Source organism: Artibeus jamaicensis, unplaced genomic scaffold (genome assembly GCF_021234435.1).
Source record: "Artibeus jamaicensis isolate MK-2021 breed Jamaican fruit bat unplaced genomic scaffold, CSHL_Jam_final scaffold_1964, whole genome shotgun sequence".
NCBI classification, from domain to species: domain Eukaryota; kingdom Metazoa; phylum Chordata; class Mammalia; order Chiroptera; family Phyllostomidae; genus Artibeus; species Artibeus jamaicensis.
Window position 1 is genome coordinate 51,556,232 of NW_026522030.1, and position 14,636 is coordinate 51,570,867.

Consider the following 14,636-nt stretch of genomic DNA (forward strand, 5'->3'; position numbering starts at 1 on the left):
AGAGCCTCTACATTATAGTAATTCTTGCCAATTACCAGATATTGTACTCACTGTTTTGCATATAGCATCTTATTTTACCTAGAATCACTATAGTGTCCATTCTAGGACTATGCTCTAGAGCAGGGTCAGCAACCCTTTTCTATAAAGGGCCAGAAAGTTGGAGCAGTGTCAACCTCATGGCCATGGGCCTGTGCAGAAGCACAGCACTGTGTGCGTGGAAAGGTTTGTGCTTGCTTTAATGCTCTGCGGTCCCCATGCTGACGCTCTGGGCTTTTTTCTTTTTCTGTAAGAGTCCCTGAATTTTCATTTTCAATCAGATATTCTGTAACCAACCCATATTTTAGGCTTTGCAGCCAGATAGTCTCTGACGCACCGACTCAACTCTGCCCACGTTACACTAAAGTGTCCACAGACACTATGTGAACAATGAGTCCAACTGTACTTCAATAAAACTTTATTTACGGACATTGAAATTTGAATTTAATATTATTTTTACATGTCATGAGACAGTTTTCCCCTTTTGTTTCTGACTGCCTCACTTACAATGTAAAAGCCATCTTTAGCTCACAAGTTGCACAAACACAAGCAGTGGGTTCCGTTGGCCTGTTGGTGGTGGATTTCCTTCCCCTCGGGAAACGCCTGTGCATGTGTAACAAGTGGCAGGTCCAGGAGGTTCCCATCAGAACTGTTCCTAAATGCTCTAGACTAGACACAACCAAAAGTCCCCCCAAAGGTAGAATGGATACATACATGCTAGTTTATTTATATACAACCTATGGTTGAAAGAAAGCAAGTAGTAAAAGAATACATGCAGTATGACTTTATTTATAAAGTTAAAAAACAGGCCTGTGTGAGTGCTAAAACTAAATAAAAAACCAATAAAGCAAGGAAATGATCTTAAGAAAAATCAGGATAATGGTTACCTCTTGGGAGAAGGAGAGGGGGTGGAGGGACTGCTGAGGTCCAGGTAATGTGCCCTTGACCTGGCTCTTGTTCATCTTCATGTTTGCTGTATATTTATTCCTTGAGCTATACCTTTTATGTATGGACTCTGAAGTGTATATCCCATCGGTTTAAACTTCTAGTTACCAACTCTAACCCTGAGTTGGCACTGGGAGCCTCATTTCAGAGTGAGGCCGTGGGACAGGGAACTGCGTGCCCGGGCCAGGCCACATGTTCCCAGCTTCCTGAAGCTCCGCCGACACGGTTTGGAAGACCTTTGGCATCCATCTGGGCCTGGGCTTCGCGTCGGCCAAGAAGAGTCTCGGCTTTTAGAGCGCTCAAATATTTTTCCTTTCAGTTTACTTTCGTCTCAGACAGGAATACTCTCGGCCAAATTCCCTCAAGGTCAAATCCATGGTATTATGGGCTCCATTGTTGTGAAGCCTTTCTAATTTGCAAATTCCATTTTTCCTAATTTCAAAATCTAATTATAAATAATTTGGTCACATGGAGTTGGGCAGTGGATGTGTGTCCTGGCTACTTTCCCTTTACCCGTCAGTTCCTCAGTGTTTATTCACTTCTTAATATTTCTACCTCCTTGTTCTGCATGTGTGGCGGTGTGTTATCATGAACTGGCCAGGGCTAAATCGAAAGGAAACAAATGTGTATTCATGGACATGATTTTAGGACTTGAGTTTAGGAGGAAACCAGCTGGAGTTTGCACTTCACTCAGCCTATCAGCTGTGAGTTCATAGCCAGTGTCCCAAACTGTCTGAGTCTTCTTTCACTAATAACAAGGAGGGCTAATACCTGTAAGAGTCCTTGTGAGAATTAGGTAAGTAAAGGTTGAACAAGAAAATCTGCGGCATGTACCATGTACAACACTTTGTGCTACTGCATGATTTGTGGTATGGATGCCATAAATTTTAGTTCTTTCTCCCTCCTTCTTGTTTTCTTCCTTTCTTAGCTTTTGCAAGTTTTTTTCTGTCTACCCTCACCAATCATGTTAATCCAACAATTGCATAATGAGAGGAAAGGGTGGTAGACAGGTTGGGGACAGGAGAAAAATTAAAGGCAGAAAGAAAGATTCTGAATGCTCATGGATGAGCTTGGAGAAAAAGCACAGACCACACTGTACTTGCCCATTTCATTTTATACTTATTTTTCCTTGAGCTCACGGGCCTCTTTCACACCTAGAAATCCAAGAACCATAGCAAGGCTGCTGTCAGATTCTTTTGAGAGACTGAGAGAAACCATCATGGTGGTTTTAAGGATAAAAATTACTTCCATATAAATTACTTAGAACCCAGTCTGGCATATTGTCAGCACTCAGTAAATGTTGGATATTGTTATTGTTGTTGTTGTTGTCATTATTGTTATTGCTCAAGACAGTATCTCAGTACATGTAACACAAGTTGTAAAGCCATTAGCTGCCTTGGCAAATGCATACCCAAGTTACAAATGAAAGCTATAATCGTTTTTTCTGTGTGTTTGTTATTGTTGTTTAAAGCATTTCCCAGTGCCCCTGTCATTTTTACCCAAAATGTTTCATTCTGCCTTTTCCAGAGCAAACATCCTTATAATCACTTCTTGTTCACATCTCCGATATCCCCATGGCTCTTGCTGCCCTTGCTGGTAGTAGCAACACCTCTGAAGTCACTACCATCTGCAAATATCATTAGCTATTGTTTTTCCCTCTCCTACTCTATTAATGAAGATGTTAATTAAGACCAGAACTAACACTGACCCCAGCAGCAATCCACTAGACATTTATCCAACTGGATAAACTTCTGTTAGTCATTACCCACTGCTCATAGACATTACCACTACTCCATTCTCTTCATCTGCTAATTTGTGAGAGACCGAGGGAATTAAGGGAAACCAGTGTTATTTAAAAATTAAACTCTGATACTTGGGGTTTTGGAAAGGGATTTGGTGGAACATCAGAAGGTCATTTGTCAGTAGTATGCATGAGTGAAGTGAGCCAGCCTCCAAAAGAATTTGGTAATGGCCTGGCGAAGCTTATTGGCTTCTGAGAATTTAAGGCTGGAGTACACCAACACAAACTGCACTTTTCTTTTCAGCCACTTCCTTTTACAGATGAGCCGGCTGAGGTCCAAATGGGAAAGAGACTTGTCCAAGGTCACTTCCCTAGTTAATGATGGAACTTGCATTGGAACTTGAGACCCTAACTTGCAGTCTCATGCTCTTTGCAGAAGCAAAGCTGAGCATGCTGCACAAAGGTGCTATTCAGACACCTGCACATTAGCATTTGCCTGCTAAATCCTCACCTCCTGGAGAAGCACCGTGCCCATGAACTTCACCTTCTGGTCTCCAGTAAACCATCTCCTGTCATAGGAGTTCTTCACATACTTATTAAAGGAATGAGCATTATTCACCACAATGTGCTGTTCTCTCAACCTATAAATTAGTGGTTCTCAACCCTGGCTAAACATTAGAATCACCCAAGGGAGCTTTTAAAAAAACACAGATGCCCACACCACACCCCTAGAGATTTGAATTTAATTGGAGTGAGGAGAGGCTCAGGCCCTGGTAATTTTTTAAAGCTCCCCAGGTGATTCCAATGTGCAGCCAGGACTGAGAGCCACCTCAGAGGATACAATGTTTTTTGAAAGACTCCTAGTTGGGAGGTTTCTTGTTCTACAGAATGGGGTCAGTACAGAACTGCTACAACTGAGCAATTGGATGCAAACCTTTCTCTTAAACTGGAAACTGACTGCTCTGCACGCCTTTTCCTCAGGAAGAATACAAATTCCAATGCCAACTCTAAACGATGTAGTTTGGTATCTGTTAATCTGTTGGTACTATTTATACCTGGCAATTTTTCCAGACCTTAACTGTGTAGGCAGCAGTGCCAACGTGAAGCTCTCAGGTGGTCCCAAAGTGAGTCGCTGGTTTAGTACAAAAGCTAGCCCACTGGAACAAAGTCAAGCAGAGAACAGAGGATGTAACAGTGCTTGAGGAGTTGGCTTATTTAGGCATTAATACTCATTGTACCCATTGCGGTAACAAATGCCTTCCTGCCACTACCGTGGCATTGAAGCCATAATGGATGAAAAATGTAGGTCAAAGACAAAATAAGGAAACATAATCTCAGGCTTCTTCCTGGACAAGTGCCTGTGAAGAATAAAAGACAAGGCTTTGAAAGGTTTCAGAGGCTGCTAGTCTTCTGACATCACACTTTGTGGGCTTTTCCGTTTTAGGGAAATGTCCCTAAGTGACTAAGAGCCTACCAACACACACACACACATGCACACCTGTCAGAATTAGGGGATAAAGAATGCTCATGTTTGGTTGTGCGGGTTTTTCACTGCCCAAAGGTGCCTAGTGCTTAGAGATCAAAATCTGCAGGAAAAAAAAAATTTTTAAGGTGCTTCCAGGAAGAACAAGTGTCTATATTTGTAGCTCCCGGAAAGATACCACATGGAAATTAGGATGTCTGAAGAGGGAGAAAGACACAACAGGTTTCCACATCCTTGCCATAAGTAGCAGAAAGAAGAGAGAGGAACGAAGAGATGACCAATAGTGTTGGGGGTGGGGGGTGGTGACGGATTGCCCACCCTCCCAATACACGCTCCCATGTTAGTGACTCTCAGTGGTTGCGAAGGCTGGTAAAGCAGGAAAGTGGACAGGAAGCCAGTGAAATGTGGAAATGCGGTATCTGCAGAGCAGACAATAAGACCCACGGAAAAAGGAAGTCCAAGGTGGGAACATTTTCTACAAGCTCATTCTCCCACCGACTGAAGTTGGGGCTCCAGCCATGTCTCACGGGCTTGCATGCTGCTGTTACAACCTGATTCTGGGAAAGGGAACGGAATAGGGCTCCTAGCAACAGTTACTGGTGAAGGGTCAGGACAGGCACTTGCATAGTGAATGCTTCCAGATGCACTGATGTGCTGTCTGTCCCAAAAGAGACAACTCCAGAAACATAGCTCGGCTAGAGAGTGACTCCTCTTGAGGGGGGAAAAAAATCAGTCATTTTGACAAGGTCAAAATACCAAGAAAACAGCATTCCCAATTGGGAAGTTATGGGTCAGGACCACAGTTCATCAGAACATATTCTTTTCTGCTTCGCTCTTCTTGGGCTTTTTGGCCATGGCATGATTTATACGATGCCCCTCCCGCCCAGCCCCCCGCCCCAGCAAAACAGAAGCTCTCCAGTCACATAATCTCAAATAAAAACATGAAAATAGTTGGATTTCAGATAAGGCCTTCTCTCTTTTCAACTGTTGAACAGAAAGAATCCAGGGGAGGGAGTGGAATAATCCCATCCAAGAACAAATTATCCTAGGTGGTATTTGGGCATAGAGTTAGTGGGCTGTGGTACGTCCTGCGCCAGTACTGGGACTCAGCAGTATAATTTCCTTAGGATCGGAAAATTGGGGCAATTTTGATGGATTTTTCTCTTTGCTTACTCTCCTTTGGAAAGCTCAGGGAGGAGAAGGAAGTAGGAAGAAAGGGAGGGACAGAGAGAGTGGGGAAGGAACAAGATTTGGGGAAGACTCACTTATTGAGCAAAGGCTGCTTGCCAGACATTGCTCCTGGCTTTTCATGTATGAGGTGCCACATAATCTTTAGAACACCACTGTCAGGGGGGTAGTTCTATATATATATACAGGGGGATATATATATATATATATATATATACACACACACACACACACACACACACATACATGTGCATAGGTATGTTTTCTGACATCAGTGTGTCTTAAAACTGCCCTTCTTACCAAACAACAAAACAATGAGGGTCTATTTCCTATTTCGGGGGGGGTGTCATTTTGCTTTTACTCTTCTCAGGCTAAATGGTTTTCCTCTCTGCAGAGTTGATTCTAATGTTGTTTTCCTCTGTCTTTGCCTGTATATGACTGAAGAAAGGCGGCATTAAGAAGGCATGAGTCTGAGAGAGATCATTCGCCCTGGTTCTGTTGCTTAACTGGGCATGGTTTGGTTGGGTTATTTGGTGGGGAAGGACACCATTTCCAAACCATATGCCACCCGACTGTGGGGATGACTCTGGAGATTCCCAGATGTGCCTTGGACAAACAGGTCAGCCCTGCTGGATCCACACTGTCCTGAGAGGTGAAATCTCCCCCCTTCACAACCATCCTTGGAGATGCTTCTTTTCAAGCAGCCATTCTCTACTTCTCTTACCTTGCCCCGCTGCCAGAGGCCCCTAGCTTTTTTATTTTCTCCGGAGAGGACACGGAAAGGGGCAGAGGGTAGGAACGCCTGTGATGAGGCTGCAGCCTCCCTTCCCATCGGCCACCTGCTGTCCCGTGGAGGAGAGTCATGGCCAGGTTTTCCCTGTGTCTCCCTGGAGCAGACACAGATGCTTCAGGAGAAGATGCTGTCACAAAAAGGTTTATTAGGAGGAAAAGGGTGAGAGGGACGGGGTTGTTGGCAGGGACACTTGTTCTGGGCGTCAGCCTCTTCTGTCTAGAGTCACCATTTATTGATTCTTTCCTCTCTCCACTCTCTGCTTCCGTGGGTTTATAGCTACTTTGTAAAGACAAGTAATCCCCATGTTTACAGTATTTTATTAAAGTTTGGTGGAGAGGAGGGAAGAGGAAGGAAAAGCCTGGATTGGGGAGTCAGCGCGGGGGGGCGATGCTAGCTGCTGCAGGGAGCGGAAGGGAAGGCGGACATGCGTGAGAGTCCCACGCAGCAGCCAAGAAGCAGAGGAAGGGGACGAGGTAGAGGGGAGGACAGGAGTGTGCCAGAAGCCTTGCATAAAAGAGCAAAGGCCCGAACTTGAGGAACAGTTAAAAACGGAAGTGCAAATGGACTTTGGGATGCTCTGGCAAAAAGTGCTGCAAACAAAATATAAAACAGGCCAGCGTGGCAACCCAGAGACACAGAAGTTGTGAGGATGCAGTGAGGAGGTGGCTCAGCAATGGCCCAGCAAGTAAATCAATAAATGCCCAGTATGCTAATCTACTGGGGGGGGGTGGAGAGAGAATAATGAAGGTCCGAGACAGAGAGCAACACCGAGTGAAAGCAAAAGCAGAACAGAGGCAGGGACAAAACACACACACATAGCCAGACCCCAAGAGAGAGACACAGAGAGAGTCACACAGAGAAAAGGACAGAAAGGACCAAGAGAGAGTGGCGATGGGGGTGGGGTTGGGGGGGCAGAGGCTCCAGCCAAAGGCGGGAGACTTGGCAGGTGGACAGCAGCCGCCGGCCAGGCAGTCACTGCACTTGCTGTGTCTAGTCTATTGTTGTCTGGGAGGGGGGAGCGGGGGAGTTGTTTGTTTGTTTTGTTGTTTGGCCTCTTTGTCTCTTTTGCTGCAAGCAGTTAGTTTGCTTCTTTCCCAGACACTGGGCTCATGGAAGGGCTTTCTGAATTCCTCTTAAAGGGACAGGATTAGCTAGTTTACCAGTATTCACAACTTCTAGATCCTAACCAGTCCCCACCTAAATGACGGTTTTACGTCTTTTTTAAAAATCATAATAAGAATGGAGAGTCAGTGTTTACGCTGTTTTGGTGCCCGATTAACAAGAATAAACTGGTCAATTTCACCCTCCCCACCAGATCTCCCACAGGGCCTGCCACCAGGCAGGGAAAGAAGACAAAAAGGAGAAAACCCTACAAACAGTAGTAAATGACTAAATACAGGAGTAAACATTCTACTTTTTAAAAAAATTTTCTATTTTTTACCTAGGCATGAAGATTAGAAATATAAACTTGGAGCTTTAAATGACCGGTAGCGAGGGGCTGGGAGGAGGGGCAGCGGGTCATCCCTCCCCAGTCAGTGCCAAGGCCCGACACTGTTAGTGCATCTGGCAGCTAAGGGACCTGTGTCGGGAAAGGGTACTGAGTCACTGAACTGAACAGAGGGCTGCTTTTTATTGACTTGAGAGAGGTAGGGACGACAGGGGTGTCCTATAAGCCGTTGACTTTTTTGTTTCCAGAGACTCCCAGCTTCCTGTCCTCATAGTAATTTAAATAGGTTCTGGTCTAAAGCAGGACAGCTTCTGAAAGACATGCAATGTAAAAGCCCTCCCAAATTCATCTACATTTGATTTTCAATTCTCTCTAGTCCGTCCCTCAAAATCCCTTTTTGTGAATCCTATCTTTCCCCTCCTCTCTCTTGCTTCAACATCTCCCAATAAAATTTAGGGTGCTACAGATTAAACATAAATACATACAACCCAAGGGCCTCAGGCTGTACACGAGTATTGGGTGGGTGGAGACGGCGAAGGGAAGCGGGGGCTCCTTTGTGAATGGGATCCTTTCTCTGCTGAGCAAACGGATCGGCAGGGACGGTCCTGCCACTTGAAAAGCGGCTGCCATAGTCGGAGGGTACCAGCTGGCTGGGGGGGCGGGGGGCGGGGTAGGGTGCCTCTCCTCTGCCCCACCCTCGAGGAGTTTGGTAGTTAAAAGAGAAGGTCGCCAATTCTGCCGCCCCCGTGGGCCTGGTGGAGGCTCGGTCAGGAGTGAACAAGCAAGCCGCTTACACCCATACCCACAACTTTACCCACCGTCCGTGTCTACCACAGTTTTTCTCCTCTCGCCTCCCTCTGCCCGAACACCATTTTCAAAGCTACCGTAAGGGTCCTGCTGACATGGCTGCTTTTGTTTCTGCCCATTCGAAGGGGCCGGAAACCTCCCACCTTTTCAGGCCACCTTCTACTGAACTGTTTTCAGCACAGCCTTGGTGGCAACAGGAGTCAAGGCTAAAGGGACCAGCCGTGGGAGGGGAGCCTGGAGGATGAGGAGTCGCGACCTCGGTTCTGGGCCGGCCTAGTCCCGGAGAGGCCTGTGCGCAGGACTGGCGAGGAGCACATCGCGCAGCGGGAGTGCGGCGGGAGCCCTGCGGGAGCGAGGCGGGAGCGAGGCGGGAGCGCGGATGGAGCGCGCTAGCTAGCAGTATGGGGCACGTGTTCGCCCAAGGCAGTGGAAAGGGAGGATGCGGTGGGGGGTGGTCTCCCGCCCTTCTTGGGGGACATTTGCAGCCACCTTTACGTTGGGTAAGCAGTTTACGTCTGCGGTCACCCGAAGTAACCGCAATCCTCCTAATCTTGAGCGACCGAAAAACTTCAGTCCGATTTCAAGCCCCGTGGCGCAACACTTAGCCCCTGCACTATCTATCGCTCAGGGGCAGGCATAATCTGCAACCAGCGATAGGCACACATCCGGCATTTTGAAGGATCAATAGAAGGTGTTGGCCTTGACCCTGGCGGGGGGCAAGTCACATTCCAGTCCGACTCCAAGCCCAATGCATTGAGGCTGAGAAACGCCCGCGGGGACCAAGCCCAGTAGTACGCGCCATGCTGCGTCATCCGTGGTGGATTCCGTTTATCTCCTCCGCGCGCGCCCCAGCAGCGCTCTGGGAGATTCGGTCTCGCAGGAACGTCCCGTTGACCTGCTGGTCTGAAGCCGGGGGGGGGGGGGGGGGGGGGGGGGGGGGCGTGTATGACTGACCACAAACATCTCACAGGTCACTAATCCTAGACGAAATAAAAACACAATAGGCCACAAACAAACGAACTTGGGGCACTTTTGCGGCGGTCTCCTGGTCCCGCACCTCCAGCTGCGCAACCCGGAAGAAAGGAAACTTTCTTTCTTCAATTCCCTGCGTCTTAGAACAGGGTCTCCTCTCCTGCCTACTCCTCTCTCCGAAACAATATAAAAATAACGTCCCCAATCCCGCGCGCGCCCACACTTGAGAAGCGACCAAGAAGCAGGGGGAGGCCTGCCTTAAGCGCCCCCCCCCCAGCTCCTCACAACTGGACGTCTCCCTCTCCCTGGGAGACGAAGCCCAGCTGGAGAACTTGCAGCCTGGGAGCCTCTGACCCCAACTCGGGAGACAACACCCTCCCTCCGCCCCCCAGGCGCTAGGGGTGCGTCTCCCAATCTGCACGCAGGAGAACTGGAACGCAGGCAGATGCTCAAGGCTCCAGCAGAGCAGAATCCCAAAGAAAAAAATCTAAAGGAAAATAATAAATTTGAACCAAACTAAACTCCAAGCTCGCAGGTCCCCACCGACGGTGTGGTGGGGGCGGAGGGGGCGGAACAGCAGAGGCGCAGTAAGTGGGGAATGAGAAGCTAACTCCCTTCTCTCCAGAGGCGGGGGCTCCACCGCTGCAAGGTACCACCCGAAAGGTTCGAAAGGGTCGAAAGTTTCAACTCTCCGGGGTGGACGAGGGGGGAGGGAGCGAGGGAAAGATAGGTGGAGGTGAAAGGGGGTTTCTTTTTCTCCTGCCAGTGTCATTCGAGGCAGACAAGAGGTGGCAAAGCTTGAGAAAACTTTGGAAAGTTTGTAGCGCGGTTAGTCTCAAGGTAAGCAAGCAGTTCTAGCTGGAGCTTTGGGGAGCGGGTTGGGCGCTCTTGGGAGGCCAGGTTCAGGGGCGGGTAAAGATCCAAGCATCCTGGGTCGGGTTTGCCCAAGGCCCCAGAGGCGTCCTGGGACCCGTGGCTGTGGGGAGTCTGAGCAAGTTTCCTTAGGAGATAGGCAGAGCCGGGAGTTCGGGGCATTCGTGCAGATGTGGAAAGCCATACCCAGGGTTAGCTCAAAGCAGCAGTGGGAGAGGCTCATCTGCCAAGGCAGGATTGTATCTACCCGCTCAGAGGCCGAGTCCGGCTTTCCTCCACCCAGAGAGGGCCGTGCGTCTTTGGGGCCGCGCAGGCAGTTTCGAGTTAAGTGCTGGGTGTTCGCATGGGCACCACATGCGCCCACGGTCTCAGGAGGGGACATTTGGGCGAGCGCCCCGGAAAGGCAGGAAACCCCAAAGCCACACCAGCCTTCTGCGAGGTGCATTCTTGCGGAGAGCTAGGGGAAGGAGCCCAACCCAACTTCTCCCAGCGCCCCGGGAAGGGAACGTGGTGCGGCCGCAGCGCCAGGCCTCGGCCGCCGTTCCACACGCAGCCTGGCGTGCTGCTTTGCCTCCCTGCGCACCAGGGAAAGGCATAATTCAATTATGCCACCCAAGTGCAACACTGCCTTCCCCTCTTTTACTCTAGAGCCTGGGACATTTCGAAGGGGAATCTCCCAATTCTCAAATAAATACCTATCACTCTAAACCGAGCTGGGTTCTGTAGTAACTACTGCGGAAGGGGGAGGGGAAGGGGAAGGACCCAAATCGGATGTGAGTTTACAGCCTGAAGCGGCTTATTTAGGCTCACTGAATGCTGTTCCAAACAACTTGGCTTGTGCGCTATTTCGGAAAAGAAGTTGGGAGAATGGAGAGAAAACAAGGTTATTTAAAGTGACTCCCAGAACGCAACATTCTTTCCACGGCTCTCTAGGTGTCTGCCTCTGGGTTCCAGTTTAGCAGCCCCGGCAGCCCAGTCTTTGATATTTAAACCAGGCCAGCTGCCGGGTGAAACTACCTGTTGGGAGATTCCGCAGCCTAGACCTTCGGTCTTCCTTCCCCCTGCGCAATCCTAGCAGCGATGGGATGGTTCTGGGTGGCACCAGCAGGGCGAGGACAGTAGAGCTGGGAGCCTCAGAAAAGTCGGCTGCGTCTCTGCCCGCTCTTCTGGGTCGCAAAACAATCCCCAGTACGCTGTGGGGGTGGGTGGGTCCCCTGGCCGTAGGGCTGAGCTCAAACGCCGCAAGGGTCTCTAAATTCGAAAAACACCAAACCTTGCCGTTTGTGCTAGCGTCGGTCGAGGTGCAAGTCTGACTTTAAAAACCAGAAAAGCCTCCTGGAGGCTTCCGGGGCTCTCACCCCGACCCTGCGCTCCAGCAAACCGCATTTTTTCCCCTGCACCGAAATTTACTTTACTCCTTGAAATTTGGAAAAGTCTCCCGAAGCTTGGACGTGCTGCAACCCAGAGGCAGCGTAAAGAATCTCCTGCTGGAGGGAAATCACTCTGCTCTTATGAGAAAACAGAATCTCTTTAAACACCCTAACTGGATGAGGGAGTGCGGCTAGCGAGGACAGTTTGGTCATATTTTGAAGACTGTCGAAGGAATTTTCAGAGGATGGGGGACAGGGGATTCGTCTCTCACAGGAACCTGTGGGAAAGACAGTTCGGCCAGGCCCTGGAAGTCTCATTTGGGAAGCGCACAGCCCGCGTCTGGCGCGCACCGTTAATAACATTCTTTCTGGCACCCGCTCCAACAGAGCCCGCCCCTACATTAAATTGGGGAGGATGTGGGTGGAGGCGCAGGCTGGGCTAAGCCGGGAAATTTCCCCCCAGACCTGGAAGGGAGTCCGCGTTGTGTCTCCGATGCGGGTTTCTGATTTTTGATAGAGAACCGTACTCGGTTTTGGAAGCAGTGGAACTTGGGAAGAGCCCTGGGGGGGGGGGGGCCTTTGGGGTCGGAGGGGGACTGAAAGACTTCCTTTGTGGCCGGAGGTATAGCGACGCGTTATTTCTCAAGTCCTGCGCTACATTCTGCACGGCCACGAGGCACCCAGCTGAAAACGAAATGGGGACAAATATTAGGAAAGGAGGGGAGTAAGCCTCATCTTGTGTAGGACACTCATTTTTACAGCAAAGGCTGTGGGGCTACTTGGAAGAACAAGAATTTATTAATGAGAATTTACTGCACGGAGATGAGAATTGAGACTTCCACCTAAAAGATGGTTCAGAGCGCTTCCCGCCTCTCAGTCCCTTTTCCCCCGATCTTGGCACTGCACCCTCTCCGGCCCTTAAGTCACACCCGTATCCCAATCCTTGGTGACATTTCTCTTCACGTGTCTTTTTCCTGCCCACTCATCTGAGTTTCGGGTTGCCCAGGACCTCACGGCCTCTGGAATAACTCTTGCAAGGTTGCCCTTCCCCGGGCGCACACGCACTGGTGGGCTTTTCCTGCGCGGCTCCCGGAGGATCCCCGGGGGCCGGGGAAAGCCGGCGTATTTTCCAGCGCTCAGCCTCGGCGCTCCTGTTTTCGGTTCTGTCGCAGGGGCATGGACCCAAGGCTAATAAACAATGCTGCTTATTAGGGATACAAACGGGCACAGAAAAGAAGCAGGCAAGATAAGCAAGTAAGGAGACATTTTAACGTGTGGCCAAACATCTAGTACTAACTGCCTCTGAAAGTGACTTGTAATGTCCAACGGAAGGCATTGCTCTGAAATCACAGAAGCTCGGACAATATAGGTGTGTCTGCCCGGGATGGTTGGGGCTGTTTTTATGTTTGGTTTTGCCTCTAGCGTTCAGGCAGAGTGGTTGTTACTTGCGGAAGCCTCTCTACAAGCCACCTGTGCCACCCTCCCTTAGGTCTCCAGGCCTCCTCAGAAAGGGAGGGGGCTCCCAGTTCCCTCGAGAACTGAAAACATGACCTCCCCGGTAGGTAGAGACAACAGGAGCTTTGGCAGGAGGTGTCACTGTAACAGGCGTAGCCATATAATTTAGAGAGATGGGGAAAAAATCCCCCTTTTTAGTAACAAGAAAAAAAGGTCAGGTACCTTCTGGGTGCTGCCCTGAGAGTGGGGACTGGGAGTTCTTCCTTAGGGGGTGGGTGAAACCCATGTCTGTCCTGCCCGATGGCTTTGGGAAGGGGCCACCCATCTACTGTGAACATCTCCCTTACCGTGTCAGAAAATCTTCCTGCCCGCGAATATTGGCAGGCGGCTGCTACAACAGGCAGTGCTGCTTTCAATAGGAAGAAGACTGAAGAGCAAAAAGAAAGTCCCGACCTTCCTACCCACCAGACTACCTGCCTCCTGTCCCCAAAGGCAAGTGTTGGCAAGGGAGACAGACTCGAAGGGGAATCCCGATTCCGGATGAGCAGGGTGAAGAATAAATCAGCTGGGTGTTGTCGGAACAAATCTCTCTTTGATTCTCAGGAGCTGGGGTGCCTAGAACAGGTCTCCCCAATTCAGCTGCTCAAGTTTTAGTTTCTGAGCATCTGTACCTCCTATGGCCCAGTCTCTCGGCTTTGTTGTTGTTGTTCAGTTAATGCTGAGAGCCACTTCAGGGGTGCTCTAGTCCATTCCTGCTGGGTGGCTCTGCTTCTGATCATGCTCAGGAGAGGGTCTCATCTCCCCAAGGCCAGTCCTGCGCCCTACACAGAACTGTCAGATGAGGGAACTGGACCGGGGCTGGCTCTGGCTGGGGCAGAAGGCTCCGGCCTTGAATTGTACCTCTTCTGCCAACCAACGGCGTCTCTTTTGTCAGGAAATGATACTGGTGCCAACTGCACCCAATGAACGGCCTAAATCTCCTGTATCTCCCTCCCACCCTAAGCTTATGGCCTTAAACAGTGTTCATACATTGTTATTTCCTAATTTGATTACTCTGTTATCTTCAGAAATTGTTCAGCTGACTTCAGCCCTTTCTGCCTATTGGTGACAGCTTCTCCTAGGAAGGGTTTCTGCCTCACGAGGTCAAGTTTGAGAGATCTCCCCTGCAAATACTGAGGCTGAACTTTAGAAGGTGCCTGTGGCATTTTTGGTGGTGAGCATCTCTGTTTTCTTCCCACCCTTTTCCAAATCGAGTGGCATGTATCTTGCCATTTCACAGATGAGGAAACTGAGGTGCAGAAAAGGGGCGTGACTTGCTCAAGGGGATACAGTGAGCTGAGAGCAGAGTCTGCACCAGACCCCAAATTTCTCGACGTGAAGTGCCTTTGCTCAGTTCTGAGGGTGGTGTAATAACTAATAATAGACTGCCGTGCAATAAGCATCGACTGTACACCAGGCCATGTGCCAGACACCTGACACAAGTCATCATCACAGCGACTCTAAAGAGCATCACTAGTCCAAATAAA

At 49.5% G+C, this 14,636-nt stretch overlaps 1 long non-coding RNA gene across 5 annotated transcripts in view; it reads left to right on the plus strand.

Moving 5' to 3' along the window:
• Positions 1 to 14,636, plus strand: part of LOC119047342 (uncharacterized) — a 42,641-nt gene that overhangs the window by 18,018 nt on the left and 9,987 nt on the right. Inside the window, exons 1-3 of one of the 5 annotated variants that reach the window (XR_005082130.2) lie at positions 9,828 to 9,999; positions 10,179 to 10,252; positions 14,178 to 14,323. The exons of 3 other annotated variants lie outside the window; for them this stretch is intronic. This is a non-coding gene — a long non-coding RNA (uncharacterized LOC119047342). Of the gene's footprint in view, positions 1 to 9,827; positions 10,000 to 10,178; positions 10,253 to 14,177; positions 14,324 to 14,636 lie in introns of those variants that run through there. One more of the 5 variants, XR_005082131.2, reaches the window with a different exon arrangement.